General features: G+C 34.7%; 2 long non-coding RNA genes across 2 annotated transcripts; both read left to right on the top strand.

The window, feature by feature from the left end:
* The first annotated feature begins 1,850 nt into the window (after positions 1-1,850).
* Positions 1,851-4,238, top strand: LOC147481001 (uncharacterized). Its single transcript, XR_015205693.1, has 3 exons — positions 1,851-2,027; positions 3,100-3,790; positions 3,928-4,238. It is a non-coding gene; the product is annotated as an uncharacterized LOC147481001 (long non-coding RNA).
* A 3,563-nt stretch (positions 4,239-7,801) lies between these two features.
* LOC147481000 (uncharacterized) lies at positions 7,802-9,106 on the top strand. Its single transcript, XR_015205680.1, has 2 exons — positions 7,802-8,447; positions 8,882-9,106. It is a non-coding gene; the product is annotated as an uncharacterized LOC147481000 (long non-coding RNA).
* Positions 9,107-16,326: the final 7,220 nt, after the last annotated feature.

Below are 16,326 nucleotides of genomic sequence, written 5' to 3'. Positions count from 1 at the left end.
ACACGGAATCCAACATCCCGTCTGAAGTTTACAAGTCAGCCACTATCTCGGTCTCAGGTTTCACCTTGGTTTTGACTTGGCAAAATAGTCACCACATATTCACCTCTGCATTGGACAACGATTTTGAACCAAAACTGGTGAATATTTTCACAAACCCCCCTAAACCACCTGCATTGGGAATGTTCTAAGGCTCGGGATACGGTCTTGGTGTGGGTAGGAAGTACCATAACACCCTTTTAAGTCCAAATCATAACTAACTCACTTCCTAGGTTCGAAAGTAAAATAAGAAAATGAGGTTCGGAATTGGTTGGAGTAGTAGGCTCGGAGAACTAGAGGTTCATAACTGGTTGGGAGTAGTAGGCTCGGAGAACTAACTCCTGCCAATCCGAACCTGAACATGTTTCCTTATTGTTCAAGTCAATAAATGAGACTTATTGATTTGGGAAACATGAGCTTCTAGAAAAGTCTAGAATAAATGAGACTTATTGACTTGGGAAACATGAGCTTCTAGAAGAGTCTAGATAAGACTTAACAATTGAATTATGCTTTGAGTTTGATTCATCTCCACAGAATACATAGGCAGAAAGAATGTGATTCAACTCATCATCTTCTAGATCTCTTATTTTTTTTATTCAATACTTCTCATTGTTTTTTGATCATTAACAAAATACTTGTGTTTCTAGATTAAGAAAAATCATCACACAGTATTGATCATGAAAAGTGAAGGAAACATTCAATATCAAATTGTGTAAACCGTGACGTAATGTTGTTTCAAAAGACGCATCATCCTATATCCCGAGGGCCTCTGTATTCAAATTAAAACATAAAACTTGGACTAATTCAGTCGTAGCCATGGGCTGCCACCCCACCATAAATTTCTAAATATCAAAACCCTAACTAATAGCTATAACAGCTTAACAATGTCGTTTACACACTCCAATTCATGGCGTTTGAAATTTGTTAAAAAACCACCCCGAGTATCATGTTATTCATGTGGCGTGTGAAATATCACTCCCAAGTCATGTGGCTTTTCAGCATCCTTGAAGGCTCACAAAAATCAAACCCCCAGACTTTACTGAAAGCCAACCTTATATGAAAGCCTTTTTATTGTTGCAACTGATGATGCAGCACATACAAATGGGTTGGATATTTATTTCCCCCTATGAATGGTAGTAGGCAACCCAGTTTGTGAATCATCAATGTGCTTAGTGAGATAAATGATTCGGCCTATGGACATTCGTATATGGGTTAGATATATTTACAGCCTAAACTATTATCATTTAGGCCCAATCACTCAAATTGGAAATTAATTATGGCTACGGGTTAGATATATTTACGGTTCTAGGACAAATCAACTGGGTCAGTGTAAGCAATTACGGTTCCAGGATAATTTTTTCTATTTTGGTTTTATTTAATTCCAATAATAACCTTCTCTTCCTATACATAATAGAATTAGAAAATTTCCAGAGTAAACCCAACTTTCATACACAAACTCTTGTATATTTTCTGCCATTCTACTTCTCTCTATCAATCGTTGCTCATCTAGGTTCGTTTTTGTTTTCCTCATTTTTTCATTTCATCTCATCTTCTTTTTCTTTTTCTTTTATTGTTTTGAATTGTGTATTTTCCATATGTAGGTATTAATGTATTCTTCAATTTGTGACATGTGATACAGATTGTGTTCTTCAATTTGTAATACATTTTTATTAAGGTTTAGTGTTATTCATAGTTAATTCATTGTTTGTTTTGATTTTTTTATGGTATTGTGTCATTTGTTTTTTTATTGTTTATGGCATGCAAAACATGTCTTTGTATGAAATATAATGAGTTTACTTTTAATGAATATAAGTTTTTTTTTTCTTGCAGTGATATGGATTTTTCAGTACAAGCAGTGTTTTGCTATGACCGTGATAGTTTCATTTTTCGTATCGGAATAGATTCAACAGTTTCTAAAATTAAGGAAGAGATCCAAAATAAGTTGAATGAATTGTGTACAACGGATTCTAATATATGAATTTCTCGTGATGGTAAGCAATCTATCATTGAAGTATGATTGATTTTAATGTAGTGTTGGGTTTGTCTTCTTCAATTATTGTTGGAAATTGTGAGGGTGAAAGGAGTACTAACTCAGGTGGTTATATTTTTTTTGATCATGATATTGAGTTTACTCGTGAAAACAAGACGAAGACTTGGGCTAAAGTGTTTACGCATGTTGGACAAAAATTTAAAGGACCATGTGATTTCCGTGTGAAACTAACCATGTACTCGATTGAGACGGGATATAAATACTCGTTTAAGAAGAATGACTTGCAGCGAATACGTGTTATTTGTAAAAAGAAAGGGGAAACTGGTTGCCTTTGGGTTGTCCATGATGCTTTGAAGTTTGGTTCTTTCGAGATGAAGAAGCTTAACATTGAACATAGTTGTGGTTTTGCATGTAAAGAGGTTAGTAATAATTGTAAAGTTTCGAGTTAACTTGTGAAAAGCCTGATTCTTGAGATGATTCGTGATAATCCTTTTATGATGACGAGAGAAATTATGTGTTTGATTCATAGAGAGTATCACCTTGATATATCATACTATTATGCTTATATTGGTAGGGAGTTGGCCTTGAAATACATATATGGCGAGGATGGTCTTTCATATTATCAGCTGCGTTGGTTTGAAGGCTTCAAATGCCAGTAGTCATGTTGTGCTTGAAATTGATGAGGGACTCCATAAGTTTCGTAGGATTTTTATTAGTTTTGAAGCGTGTATCCATGGGTTAATTAGTTCAAGTATTATCGCCCAATGATGATCTATTTGGACGAGACTTTCTTGAAGGCCAAATTTAAAGGCTGTTTATTAGCGGTGACAACTAAAAATGGTATTCAAGGTTTTATTCTAAAACATCTATCTTTTTGTTGAACGTATGTATGTTATTTTGACATTGTTTTAATAGTGTCTTATTGTGCTTATTTGTCTTCACATATGCCTTGTTTACGTTGTTTGTACATGCATACTTCAGTTTGCATGTGAATGTTAGTGAGCTTTCCCAGTGTGAAGTTATATATATATATATATGTTTTATATTGATTCTATTTGTTTTTTCTTCTTTAGGTTTGTTTCAAATGGTCATGGCTGTCGTGGCTAATGAAACAGATGACAATTGGCGTTGGTTCTTGGAGAATTTGAAGTTGGTTGTCCCTTGTAATAGGAGGTACACATTTCTGAGTGACAGATCGACATGCTGACTTAGTTAATTAAAAACATTCCCACTGTTTTCCCCACTCCATTCCATAGCTATTGTTTGTGGCATCTAAAGAACAATGTGTCTACGGCTATGTGTGGGAAGAGTACGTGCAAGTATACCACATGTTGTGAATTTGTTCTCGGAGTGTGTTAATGCTCCTACAATGGCTGAGTTTCAGGACAAGCTTGCTGAGCTGAAAAGAATTGGAGGGCCAAAAATTGAGGAGTTCTTAGTGAAGATCCCATTTAAGCATTGGGCTAATGCATGCTTTCAGGGATGCAGGTACGGTGAGATGTGTTCTACCCTTGCCGAGTGCTTCAATGCGTGGATTAAATAAGAACATTTTATGCCTGTCACTGCTATGTTGTATCATATCCGTCGAAAGATGATGAAGATATTTGATGACCGCCGTCATGAGTGTTTGTCTTGGCGTTCGGAGTTGTGCCCTTTAATGGAAAGTGTTTATTGTGCTAAAGGTGATGTTGCAAGATCTTTCAGGGTTGTTAGATCGAATGAGGTTGAGGATGTCATAGTTCATCATATCAATGTGGAACGCAGGTATTGTAGTTGTCGTTACTGGCAGATTGATATGATGGTTTCTCCTGTGTACATGCAGTGGCGTCTACTATTAGTTATATGGTGGTTCAGTATACTCATTCATTGATCCAACTTTCGCTATCTCTTCTTTCTCCCAGTCGTACTCCCACTCAATTCATCCTATTGCAAATATTGAGATGCCTATGGAGATGCCTAAAGATTGTGATATAATGCCACCTGATGTTAGGAGAGGTCCAGGAAGGCCGAAGAAAAAGAGGATTATTGAAAGCACAGGAGCACGCCGAAGACGTATTCAATTCATTAGAAGCTATTGCAATTGATTGAACTTCTTGTTTTTTGTTAGAGATATTCTTCTTTTGAATTTTTTTTTCATGGATGAATAATATTAGTAGTTAAGACATACATATAACAAATAGTACTAAATATTAGACTGGAGTTGTTTAATTCATTACCACTCTCGTACCAATATACATGCACTCTTTATTTTCATGGCTCGAAGTTTGTTTTTACAGGTATATGATAAAGACCAAATTTATGTACTAAAGTTACACATGCATATTACCAATATGCATGTGTATAGTGCACATGCATACACCAGTTTGCATGTGTTGTTCTTTCTACCGTGCATACGCATAATATTAGTTCTCCTACTCTACTTATTCCTACTATATAATTCTTTGTTTTTAATTTTTACTTTAAGACTCCAAAATTTTATTGGCTTTTATTAAGCGTTGTGCCGCATGCATGTATACACAGCAAATACCAAATTTATGTACTAAACTTAAGAATATCTAGTTGGTGTGACAGGCATGACAACATTGGACTGATAGAACAACTGTAGAAATGATGGGCAATACTTTACGAGATAAATGGCTAACAAGTGAAGCTTTAAAATGCATACAATTTGTAATACATTCTCTTGTTAGCAGTTTTTTTTTGTCTTTGCTATTTAATTTGCAAGTCTCTTTGGCTCAATATCCTCCGCTCATCGTTGCTACCAAATTATGTACTAAACCTTTACATGCATACTGGTAATATGCATGTGTATAATGCACATGCATATACCAGTTTACATGTACTTTTCTTTCTACCGTAGACCTGTAAACACATGCATAGACCTGTATGCATGTGTATAATGCACATGCATATACCAGTTTACATGTACTTTTCTTTCTACCGTAGACCTGTAAACACATGCATAGACCTGTATGCATGTGTATAATGTACATGCATATACCAGTTTGCATGTACTTTTCTTTCTACCGTAGACCTATAAACACATGCATATACCTGTATGCATGTGTATAATTTCATGCATAGACCTGTATGCATGTGCATAATGCACATGCATATACCAGTTTGCATGTACTTTTCTTTCTACCGTACACCTGTAAACACATGCATAGAGCTGTATGCATGTATATAATGCACATGCATATACCAGTTTGCATGTACTTTTCTTTCTACCATAGACATGTAAACACATGCATAGACCTGTATGCATGTAAAATCAATTTGCAAAAATAGACACGCATGTATGTACAACCAATTCGCAAAAATAGTTTCACTATTAAGTGGAAAAAGTATATATTTACCCTTTGAAAAGAAATATCATTCAAAAAATTGAAACATTGTCTCAGAGATTGCCTCAACCATTTACTATTACTAAAAGACTATTACTAACAACAAACACTTAAGGATTTATCTTGACCAATTCAAATTTTGTCTAATGCTTCATTCATAACTGCCTTGTTCCGCTTCTTTTGATTGTCTTTATCTTGATTCTTGATTGTCATAGATCTTCAGCTTCCAACTTCTTCTATCGTCACACAACAATTGGTATGCCATTTATGCTCTCAAGAAGTCCACACCATGTTTCTTCAACTTTGAGGTTAGAAACTTACCGGCTTCCATGATTATTGTTCCCATGAAAAGACATATGTATATAACACAATCATTCCTGAATGGTGAAAAAGTATTAACATAAATGTCAAAGTAAAATCATTTCTTAAAAAAAAAAAAAAAATATCCAATTCTTAAAATAATGGTACTTACGGGGTTTCTTGCTGGTTGCTTGTAGGGCATGACATCCAATTTTCTATCCAGTATCAACTTCTCTATTGGGTTCTCCATAGCCAGACGTTTGTTGATTGCAGCAAGGACTCTTGTTTTCTGCATTAACAACGACCTTATGATGTTAGCTAAAAAGTATATTTTCTTGTCTATCTTTATAATACTCGGTGATAGTAATATTGCTTAATCATACAATAAGTCTTGCACTTTTGATGAATTTGTCATTTATGTTATTCTTTATTTGGGCAGAGTTGTAATACTCGCACTCCTGCCCCTGACCTATCCATGTAGCAATATCCACTTTTGTTGTCTTCGTGCCTTTTCTTATCACCATTGCATCTTTTTTGCTCACTTGTCTTTTGTTGTCAACTCTTTTTCTTTTTCCACACTTTTTTAAGGTGACTACTAAAAGAAGGGTTTTTTGTGTCACTTTTTTTTTAGGCCTCGTGTCACTTTCTACAAAAAAGTGACACACAGAAGTTTGATGTGTCACTTTTTTATGGGATGAGAGTTGATGTGTTGCTTCTAGGAAAAGTGACACAACTAACTTAATTTTTTGTATCACAATATTTGAAAGTGACACTACCGGTTTGGCTTGTTGTGTCACTTTTTACTATGAGAAGACAAAAACAAAATAAAACTACGATCAAATTTAAAAAAACGACACAACTGTAACTACAAAACACAAGTTCCAGCCCACGTTCTCTCTCCCACGCTCGCAAAAACAGGTATATTGCACTTATTACAAACACCCAAAAAAAAAGAAAAAAAAAACGCTCGATATCTCACTCTCGTCATGAAGGTAGTAATCAGTTTTAAAAATATTTCACAACTCTTCTCTGATTTCTCGTGCTCAACTCTCCTAAATGTCTCAAACACAAAATCTTAAGTGTTCTTCTTCTTAACTCTGATTTAAGTCGCATCTCACCCCAGTGCCCATTTTCAATATTATGTTTTTTAGGGTGTTTGTAAGTGCTATATACCTGTTTTTGCGAGTGAGGGAGAGAGAACGTTGATTTTGAATTGAAGAAGGGTTAGGGCAAATTTTTGCGAAATGAGGGAGTGAGAACAGGCGAATTTCAATCGATTTTGATTAGGATTTTTATGCGTTCACACCTACTCTACCTCTCTGAGACGACAATTTCCCCTTAAATCGAGCAAGGTATGGCTTTTCATCTGATTTTGTTAGGAATAACACAATTAAATAGTGGGTGCTGTCAGATTAACTTTAGGCATGGGCGTTGATAATTTCTTCTTAAATGATCAAGCAACATTGATTATTTATATGCCTGATTATATTTTTACCTTAGATGGACGCTTGCACGCATGATATGCCGGTCTTTGCAGGCATAAATCCTTTGATTACTTTTTTTCTTTTACAGGTAGCTTGCAGAGACTACCCTCATCCATGACATCTGTGTGCTAGATTTCCATTCAGTACCAATCAACATGAGAAACACTGTGCTCTGGTATGTTAACTGAGTAACTGACTGGTTTGTGACATTCCTAGCATTTTTGCTAACCTTTTTTTCCTTGAAACTGACTTTCTTCTTGTGGATTATTTCACGACTTTATTACATTGATTTTTGAACTATTACATCTTTAAAATTTAGTGCCATTGTTATGTCTGTGACACTCGAGCTCCATGTGTCTACTGGGGCACTGGTGTTTGGAGTGGTGACCATTGTCATTCGATTGACAAGGAAAAATCATGGAGAGACCATAGAAAATGTTTCAAGAAATGGAAAATAGCACACTTTTTACAGTCAAAGCATCCTGAGACTACTTCTTCAGTGGCATCACCCCAGCATCAAACGCTCACTCGGTCTCAACCTCTGAATAGTGGCAATGTTTCTCTACACACAAACTCCTGCTTAAACACTCTTATTGCATCCTCCATCGATGGTGGTGGTTATGCTAACTGTGGATCCTGTGTTAGGGAAACAATAAGAAGAGACAACAATGGCAGCAATTCCTGATGGAGGGGTGGTGGTGGAGGCAGCGGATGTAAAAGTTATGGTGGCAGAGCAGGTTCTTCTGAATGTTTCAGTTGTGGAGAGACAGGGCACTCAGCAAAGCATTGTTATTATAAAGGAAGCGGTGGTAATGGTGGCAATTACCGCTACAAGGGAAACATTGGTGAATAAGGTTTCATTGGGACAACTTACAACAATGGTGATTACAGGCAATTAGAAAGGGGCTATACCAATGGAAATTGGCCTGTCTATACCAGTGGAAACTGGAAGGGTGAGCACAGGAATTTGGAAAGGGATTACAACCATGGGCACAGGCATTCGGAAAGGGTATGTTACAATGGGAAAAATTATTAAGGCAGGCGTGTGGAAAGTGATTTTTACAGTGGAAACAATGGTGTACACTGGCATTCAGAAAGGGATTACAATGAAAACCAGGCTCGTGAAAATAGTCATTCCAAAAAGGAATATAATGATGGATTCATTGACGGTGCAGGCGCTGGAAGGTTCAACAGAAGTGGCGTTGGCCGCTGCTGCTATAACTGTGGAAAAGGAAGGACACTTTGCAAGAGAATGTCATTTATTCTAACAAAGCAATGAAGCTAAAAAGGGTAAACATCATTCTTCTATTTTCTTTCTTTTGTACTTGTTTAAGTTTTGTAGTTATACTCTGAAGGGGTAAACGGATTCATGTTACTTTAGGCCCTTGTTTTTTCTTCTTCTACAATTAAATTTTAAGAGGGGGTGGGAGCTGGGAGCTGGGAGGATTACTAAGAACAGATATGGGCTTGGTTTACATAAATTCTAACGTTTGCGTATCACAGCCACAAAAGAGATAAGAAATCATTACACAACGGTGATTAAAGATATGCTAAAGCGCCTCTCAGCCAAACACCTTATAGCGAGTTTTATTGACTCCCTATCCTATATCGTCTCCTTGAAATCTCACTTTCAAGGTATAGAGTATTATTCCTAGACAAGTAAAACCAAAGTACCTATCTGCTTTAGAATCCATCTCCTAAAGTGAGAAATGTGAACATTTAAGTTTGGAGAATGCTCCATCAGCGGAGAATTTCCACCCAGCTTCAGAGCCATTGTCTATGACAGAGTTCATTCTACAGTGTCCTAGAATTACAGATCCTGATTATTACAGTGTGTTCTGTTGATTCCATCTGACCTGATTTTGATGAAAAAGAGGCAATGCCATCTATATAGGTTTTGGTCCCTGTCAAGTGGAACTGATGTATGCAATGATGCTCTAGTTTGATTTTGCGTGTGTTTTTAGTATGTCAATCTGATAGGAACTAATAAGCTCAGGTCGACCCTGACGGAATGGAATTATACTGAGTTTTCTCCTAAAACATTCATTTTTGTTTCCTGTTGAGAGATATCTTCACTTTTCATTTGTTTATATCATTAATTCATTCAACATTACGAACTATTTAACGAATTGTCACTTTTAAGTTTTAGGCGCCGAGCTTTGAAATCAAGCTTGACCGTTGCAAATGCATTTTTACACTGATTTCAGGAGGAAAAGTGTTCCAGCACATATATATTTTCTTGCCAAATTTTTTTCAGCTCATTCTCTTTTTAAAATCCTAATGACATGTGTCCGACTTCAGTACAAATTCAAAAAACTTAAGTTGAATTTCTCAGGTACTCCTTCTATTTCCTCACCTCAACTTATTTCTCTATTCAGGGAGTTCTAGGGTATTGATCGGTTATTCGTGTTTTGTGTAAATTTTACCTTTTGTTTGATCACTTTGAGTTTACAAAGTTCAACTTTACTGAACTTTGAGTTAAGTTCAATTTCACGCTGTTTTTTTGTCGACTAATAGAGGTATGAATTATGATATGACAAATTAGTAAGACAATCTCGTTTCTTCTTCGGTTTTATTATTGTAGTTGAGGATTCAAAGGTCGAATTCAATGTTTATGTAGTTTTGGTTCTCTGAATTTTGGTTCAAGATTGGAATTCACGAAAGGAAACTGCTTGAAAGTTTTTCTCTAGAGTCTAGGACATGTCCATTGTAGAAGATTACTTGTTGCAGTGATTATTTGTAATGCGCTGTTAGGACTAATTGATCATAACAATAGTCTCTTGCAGGTTGCAATGTTATTATTAATACAGATAAAGGAGTATCCCGAGTTCATGCGGAGGTAGTTATTGATTCAATGACTTCGTTGGATCCTCTACAGAGAAGATCAACTAGCTTTTCCACTAAAGTTCGCATCAAAGATTGCTCAAAATATGGCACATTTCTAAACAAGAAATCTAGATCAAAGACAAAAGTTGGTGAGTATCCAAACAAGGAGGCCCCTATAAAAGATGGGGACCATATATCATTTGGAACCGGTAATGCCACCTACAAGTGATTGTATGACTTATGTATACTTTACTACAAATTTGACTTTTAGCAAGCTTAATTTTGTAGGTTTAGGACATTTTGGGAGTGTGGGAGTGGTAGGTCTTCTGTAAGCTAATTGTTTCTTATTTTCTTTTGGCAACAAACAATGTTTCTCTTTCAGGTTCATTCTGTTTTGTTCTACTTGTATTTTTTTGTGTATAGATCAAAGGCTAATCGTATAGAACGTTCTCTTCAAGAAAATGTATCGTATATAAGTTAGTATTATCACTAGAGTTGGTCTTTCTAGTTTTAGTTTATATCTGTAGTGAGGATTTGCATGTCTTTTGACTAACTTGTTATTTTATTAGCTACTAGTACCTTCATTTGAATATAAACTTGGTTATGCTCTTGTTTTAAAATTTACTAGTAAGGTGCTAAACATACTATATTTTTACGTTACAATATCTTGGTATAACTATTATATTAATGCACAACCAAACGCATACTTACTACACTTTTTTTTTTGGTGCTTCTCAATTATGGTTTAACCTTGAACCATTGCCCACTAGTGTTTTCCTCTTTTATCGTGTTGTTTTTGTAAACTCCACAGACGATTCCCTTCTCAACTATATTTTCTGGAATGTAAATCATTTCAAGTGTTTTCAGTTTTACCTGCTGCGTTTAGCATAATTGGCAATTTTTAGAAGCAATAGACGTGACATTAAGTTCCATTCATATATTGCAAGTACTTTGGCTAGAGTTTCTTTAACATTTGTTCCTCTCATAACCAAAAAACAAATTTTGGCATACATTGCTTAGAATTCTATAAGTTGGTACTTTACTAATTTTGTGTATTTTGTGTAGGTGCTGGAATTACTCATAGTTGGAAGGAAAAGTGCACACGTGCATGTTCTTGTTGATGAGTCCATGCCCATTAAAGAAGATTTACTTGATGCTATTGTGGCCCAAAAACGTGTTGTTCTTAAAAGTTGGCTAAAGGTATCTAACACACATACACGTATTTTCTTGTATCTTTCATGTACATTCCTATACTAGGGATTACAAGAAGATGCTTCCTTTTCTTCAGTTGGTAATAAGTTAATTCATATTTAATGGTTCATTAGTTTAGGGTGTTGTTTTTCTCGTGTTTAACGAAATTCTTTCAATTATTGAAACACATTTTTTTTTTAAAGTTTTTAATAGAAATCTTCCACTACTAAACTCAAATCTCTCAAAGGATTCAATTCCAGAGAAAAAGAAAGAAAATGACATTTAATTGGAAATTGGTCCCTTTCTAACCAGAGACATTAGTGGATTGGTCATCTTTCTGATAGCTTAGTTTTATTTTGCGACCTAGTAATCCCCCTCAAAGTTGAGGGTACTACCTTTCTATAAATGAGCTATAAAATGAATAGAAGTGTATCTTAAGTCTTTATTTAGCCACCTTTTTATATTTTTCTTTGCTTCTCTAGTGCAACTACACTATGTATAATTAATTACTTCTGTACCCATAATTTATGATACTCAAGTGATTGTAGAGAAAAAATTTTGGACTGAAATTCCAGTTGTTTACTGCAACTCGCCACATATATATATTTTTCTTTTTAATGCCCTTGCATGTTCTTAACATGCATAATGATTGGACTTGTAGGTTTATAAGATGTTGGGATGCTAAGCTTGCACAAGAGAAATACAGGATAACGATTAGACTTGGAGGGTGTGCATGAACTTTGTGTATGGTCACTGCTTTTCTTAAGGTAAAACCATTAGTTTCTGGTTTGCCTTTATTAATTTTAATAGCCTATGCCCAAAGCTTTTTCCAGAAAGTAGTACTTTTTTTTCCTGGGTAATAGAATCTATTTATTTATACCCAAGCAAAAGGGATTGTGACCAATGCACAATTGTTGAGTGGGTTGAACACATGGAGAGGGCCTCATAAATTCATGGAATCCTAAGTTAACCAAGATATGCCGTTGGTGCAGAACGGGTAAGGACTATGCCTTCGGTTAACCAAGCTATAAGTACTTGATATGGTACCTTAAAACACTATCATGCCATTTTTTTTTCATTGTTTGCATCTTATAATAACTTATTACTCGCATGTTTTGATATTTGAAGCATATAGCTGAACGAAAATATAACTTATGGTTACTTGTGTAACAATGTGGAGTGACTTTGTTGTTTACTCAATTATTTGAGCTAATTTGATTCACAACTATTCATTGCATCCTTTGCTAACGTGATAAGATATGGTAGAACCAGAGTTACTTACTACTAACGTATATTGTTTTTATCGATTTTTTTTTCTTACTTGTGCAATATACCGTACCTTTCTTTGATTCACTTGCTCTTTAATTTTGTATAGTCATAGTGGAACGAGGACTTCGTGATACAGATGCATAAATCGATTAACAGATGAATAGATGGCAGCTAGGTTTTTTGGAGTTAGAAGTGCGCACAACAAGCTAAGATATAGCTAGGATAACGTTAGCGTCATATAATTATTGTTTTTATTATTTTATTGTGATTTTTTTGGTATAGGAATTATTTATTTTGTTGGGAGTCAAACTAGATGATAAATACATAGTTGATCTATGAAATCAATAGAAGTTAATTGTTTTGAATGTTGTTTCTTTCTTCTCGAGTGGATGTTGTTTCCATATCATAAAACAGGTTAAAGTGATTTTGGTTGTGATGTTTTGATAAATTTATGTGGATGTTGTTTCTGTCATAAAGCAGGTTAATGAGATTTTGGTTATGACATATAAGATACAGGTTGAGAAATGAATACGATCGAATACAAAAATGAGAAAAAATTTAAAAAAAAAAAATTATTTTCATTTGTCTCGCTTTTGGAAAAAGTGACATAATATCTATTAAAAGTGACACAAATGACCACTCTTATGTGTCGCTTTTCTTTTTCATACGAATTACATGGAATTGATTCCTAAAAGTGACACAAGAAGTAAAGGGCTTTTGTGTCACTTTTGACGTACTTGTGTCTTACTCTGGTCTAAAAGTGACACAACTAGTATACTTAATGTGTCACTTTTGACGTACTTGTGTCTCACTCTGGTCTAAAAGTGACACAACTAGTATACTTAATGTGTCACTTTTGACGTGCTTGTGTCTCACTCTGGTCTAAAAAGTGACACAACTAGTATACTTAATATGTCACTTTTGACGTTTTTTATGTCTCATCACGGTCCAAAAGTGACACAACTAGTATACTTAATGTGTCACTTTTGACGTACTTATGTCTCACTCTGGTCCAAAAGTGACACAACTAGTATACTTAATGTGTCACTTTTGATGAAATTATGTCCCATTCTGGTCCAAAACTGATACAACTAGTGTCACTTTTGACAATCACTGTGACACTCTTTCTTAAAAGTGACACAAGAGGTTATTCTTAAGTGTCACTTTTATTAACAAAAAGTGACACATTTAGTAAGGCTTTTGCTGTCACTTTTGGTAGAACTTTATGTGTCGGGGGCTTATAGGTCACTTCAGAATTAGTTTCAAAAGTGACACAAGTGAATTCTTGTGTCACTTAAAAAGTGACACAAAAAGCCCTTCTTTTAGTAGTAACAACAAAATCCTGTTTGGACGCCTGCATAAAATACTAAAATGGTTTAGAAGAATTATATAGTCATCAATTTGTAACATGATATAAATAGACATTAAAAACAAATTAAAATAGGTGTATTCCGTATAATGATCGGGGGCCTACGGTCACGGCGCATATATAAATACGATGGGCTTAATTCCTCGATTTTTGAGGGGCCTTAGGCGAATTCTGAATAAGGGCCTATGTAATAAAAAAAAAAACACACATCTCAATTTGACAAATTTGACGGGGAAAATGATCTAATTGTCTTTTTTGCAAAAATAAAACTTAATTTAAAGTTAGAAAATATATATAATATAAGCATTGTGGATAGCTTTGTTAATATTAAATCTTGAGTACCCTATAAATAAAACAATTGTAAAAATAATAACTACTAAATGGCTTGTCAATTTGGTTATTGGTCTAACTTTATTACATGTAGTCATGTAGAAATGTTCCATGCTAGCAGAGAGTAGAGAAGTAAGTGCTCTATTTATTGGTCTGGACTTGGCGTGGGTCAGGAATCTTTTTTGGGCCTAAAACGGGCTTTGAGTGGGATTAAAACGGGCTTTGAGTGGGATTAGAATTAAAATATTTAGTAGAATTAAATATTTAGTAGTGAAAAATATTTAGTAGAATTAAAACGGGCTTTGAGTGGGATTAGACATATAATGATAGTTGGATCTGGACAAGACAAGAGGACTATGGGCCCTTTTTTGGGCCTAAAGCTTGTGGCCCCAACCAGCAGCCTCTGTGGATTGTCCTCAGAGCCGGCACTTGATACACATGCAGAGACTAACACACATGTATACACCAGTATGCATGTGAAGTTTTGTGGGTGAAAAAAAAACGTACATACATATAAACACATTCTTTGATTCCAGTATGCATGTTGATAATGCACATGCAAAAACCAGTACGCATGTCAAAGAATATAAATGTGGTTTTACCTCGTCATCAGTTTGTTCATAAGTTTCTTCTTCATCACTTTGTCTACCATCATTGCCTTCATTTTGTTGTTGATTGCCATCACTTTCTTCACCATCATCGTCTTCTTCTTCATGTTCACCATCAATTTCATAATTCATAATTTCTCTTGACGTGTCCTCATTATTCAAAACACTATGCGTATGACAATAATCACTATTCGGAGCACACTTCAACTCTTTACAGTGAGTTGTTTCTCCACTATTATAGCAACTTAACATCGTAGGTTTGGATCTATGTCTTCTTCATTTTGTTCTCTATAAACTTTGAGTTTCAGCTTCCTCTGATGATTTTTCTACACCAACAAACAATAATACGATACAAATGATTGAAAACTTCTCGAAAAATAATCAACTTTTTTAATGTAATAACCCTGAAAATTTTATGATACTTCATTCGCTAATTTCACACAAGTACAACACACATGCAAATAAGATTATGCATGTGTGTTAGAACATGGAGACAGCTTTATGCATGTAAATTCGTTGCTCAAATTAGTTGTAAATAAAAGTAAAAATTGAATAACGACATGCCAATTACAAATTATTATTATAATTCTTTTCAGACAACTAACTCACATATTTACATACAATAAAAATATAAATAAAATAAATCACATAAGCTAGGGTTTTACCTTTAATGGTAATTCATCTTTTTCATTGTATGAATCTTCATTTCTTCCCAAATCTTCATCACTATGTTTATCCGAACTTCTCATTCTCAAATTATTAGAAATTAGGGCTTTCAAATTTCGTAGATTAGAGTTTAAATTGGGTATTGAAAGAAATTTAAAGTTGTGTGTTTAAAAATGTTAGCTTTCTTAAATTAACAAGGGTAGATGGTGAGATGAGGTTGTATGCAAAACTAACAATGGTGGTTTTTGAGCTTTCATTCGGAGTGACTTAACAGAGCTAAAGAGTTGGGTTCAAAAGCAATAAAAGACAATACTGTCTTTGCAACCCGGTTTGTCCTTGAGCTATAATTATTTGCGGACCTAAACTAGAAGCTAAATTAATCTCCAATTCTGTCCTATGGGCATGTTCTCTGCCACTCTAGCTAATTTATAAATCTAAATTGAAATTGGGGAAAAGATATACTAAGTTTATTACTATTGCACTTTGCCTTCTGCCTTAGGATTAAGAGATTTATCATTGACAACACGATTTTACGTTGGCTGCTTTCTTTTTTCCCAATATTTATCGCTTGTTAACATATAACTATTTCATAATATAAGGTTATATTTCTGCATCTCCATTATAATATTTGTAACTTGTTCTCTTTACAACGTAGAATGATCTACTTATTAGGGATTAGAAAGTTAAACCATACACATTGAATCAAAATTTAGTGTTTCACCATTGTCATTTTTTTTAAAGAAAAAAAAAGGAAATAAATTCGGGTTCAAGGATTCCCTAACCTTTATTAACCGCTACTCAAGTACATATGGCTCTTTATGCTCCATAGTGATTACATGAAGCTTTCTATCAATAGGAGGTATAAAGTACAAAATTTCTTCATCCCGACTATTACACCACTTAAATAAGT

The sequence above is a fragment of the Coptis chinensis genome, chromosome 8 (assembly GCF_015680905.1).
Source record: "Coptis chinensis isolate HL-2020 chromosome 8, ASM1568090v1, whole genome shotgun sequence".
In the NCBI taxonomy this organism is placed as follows: Eukaryota; Viridiplantae; Streptophyta; class Magnoliopsida; order Ranunculales; family Ranunculaceae; genus Coptis; species Coptis chinensis.
This window is presented reverse-complemented; position numbering and strand designations above follow the sequence as displayed.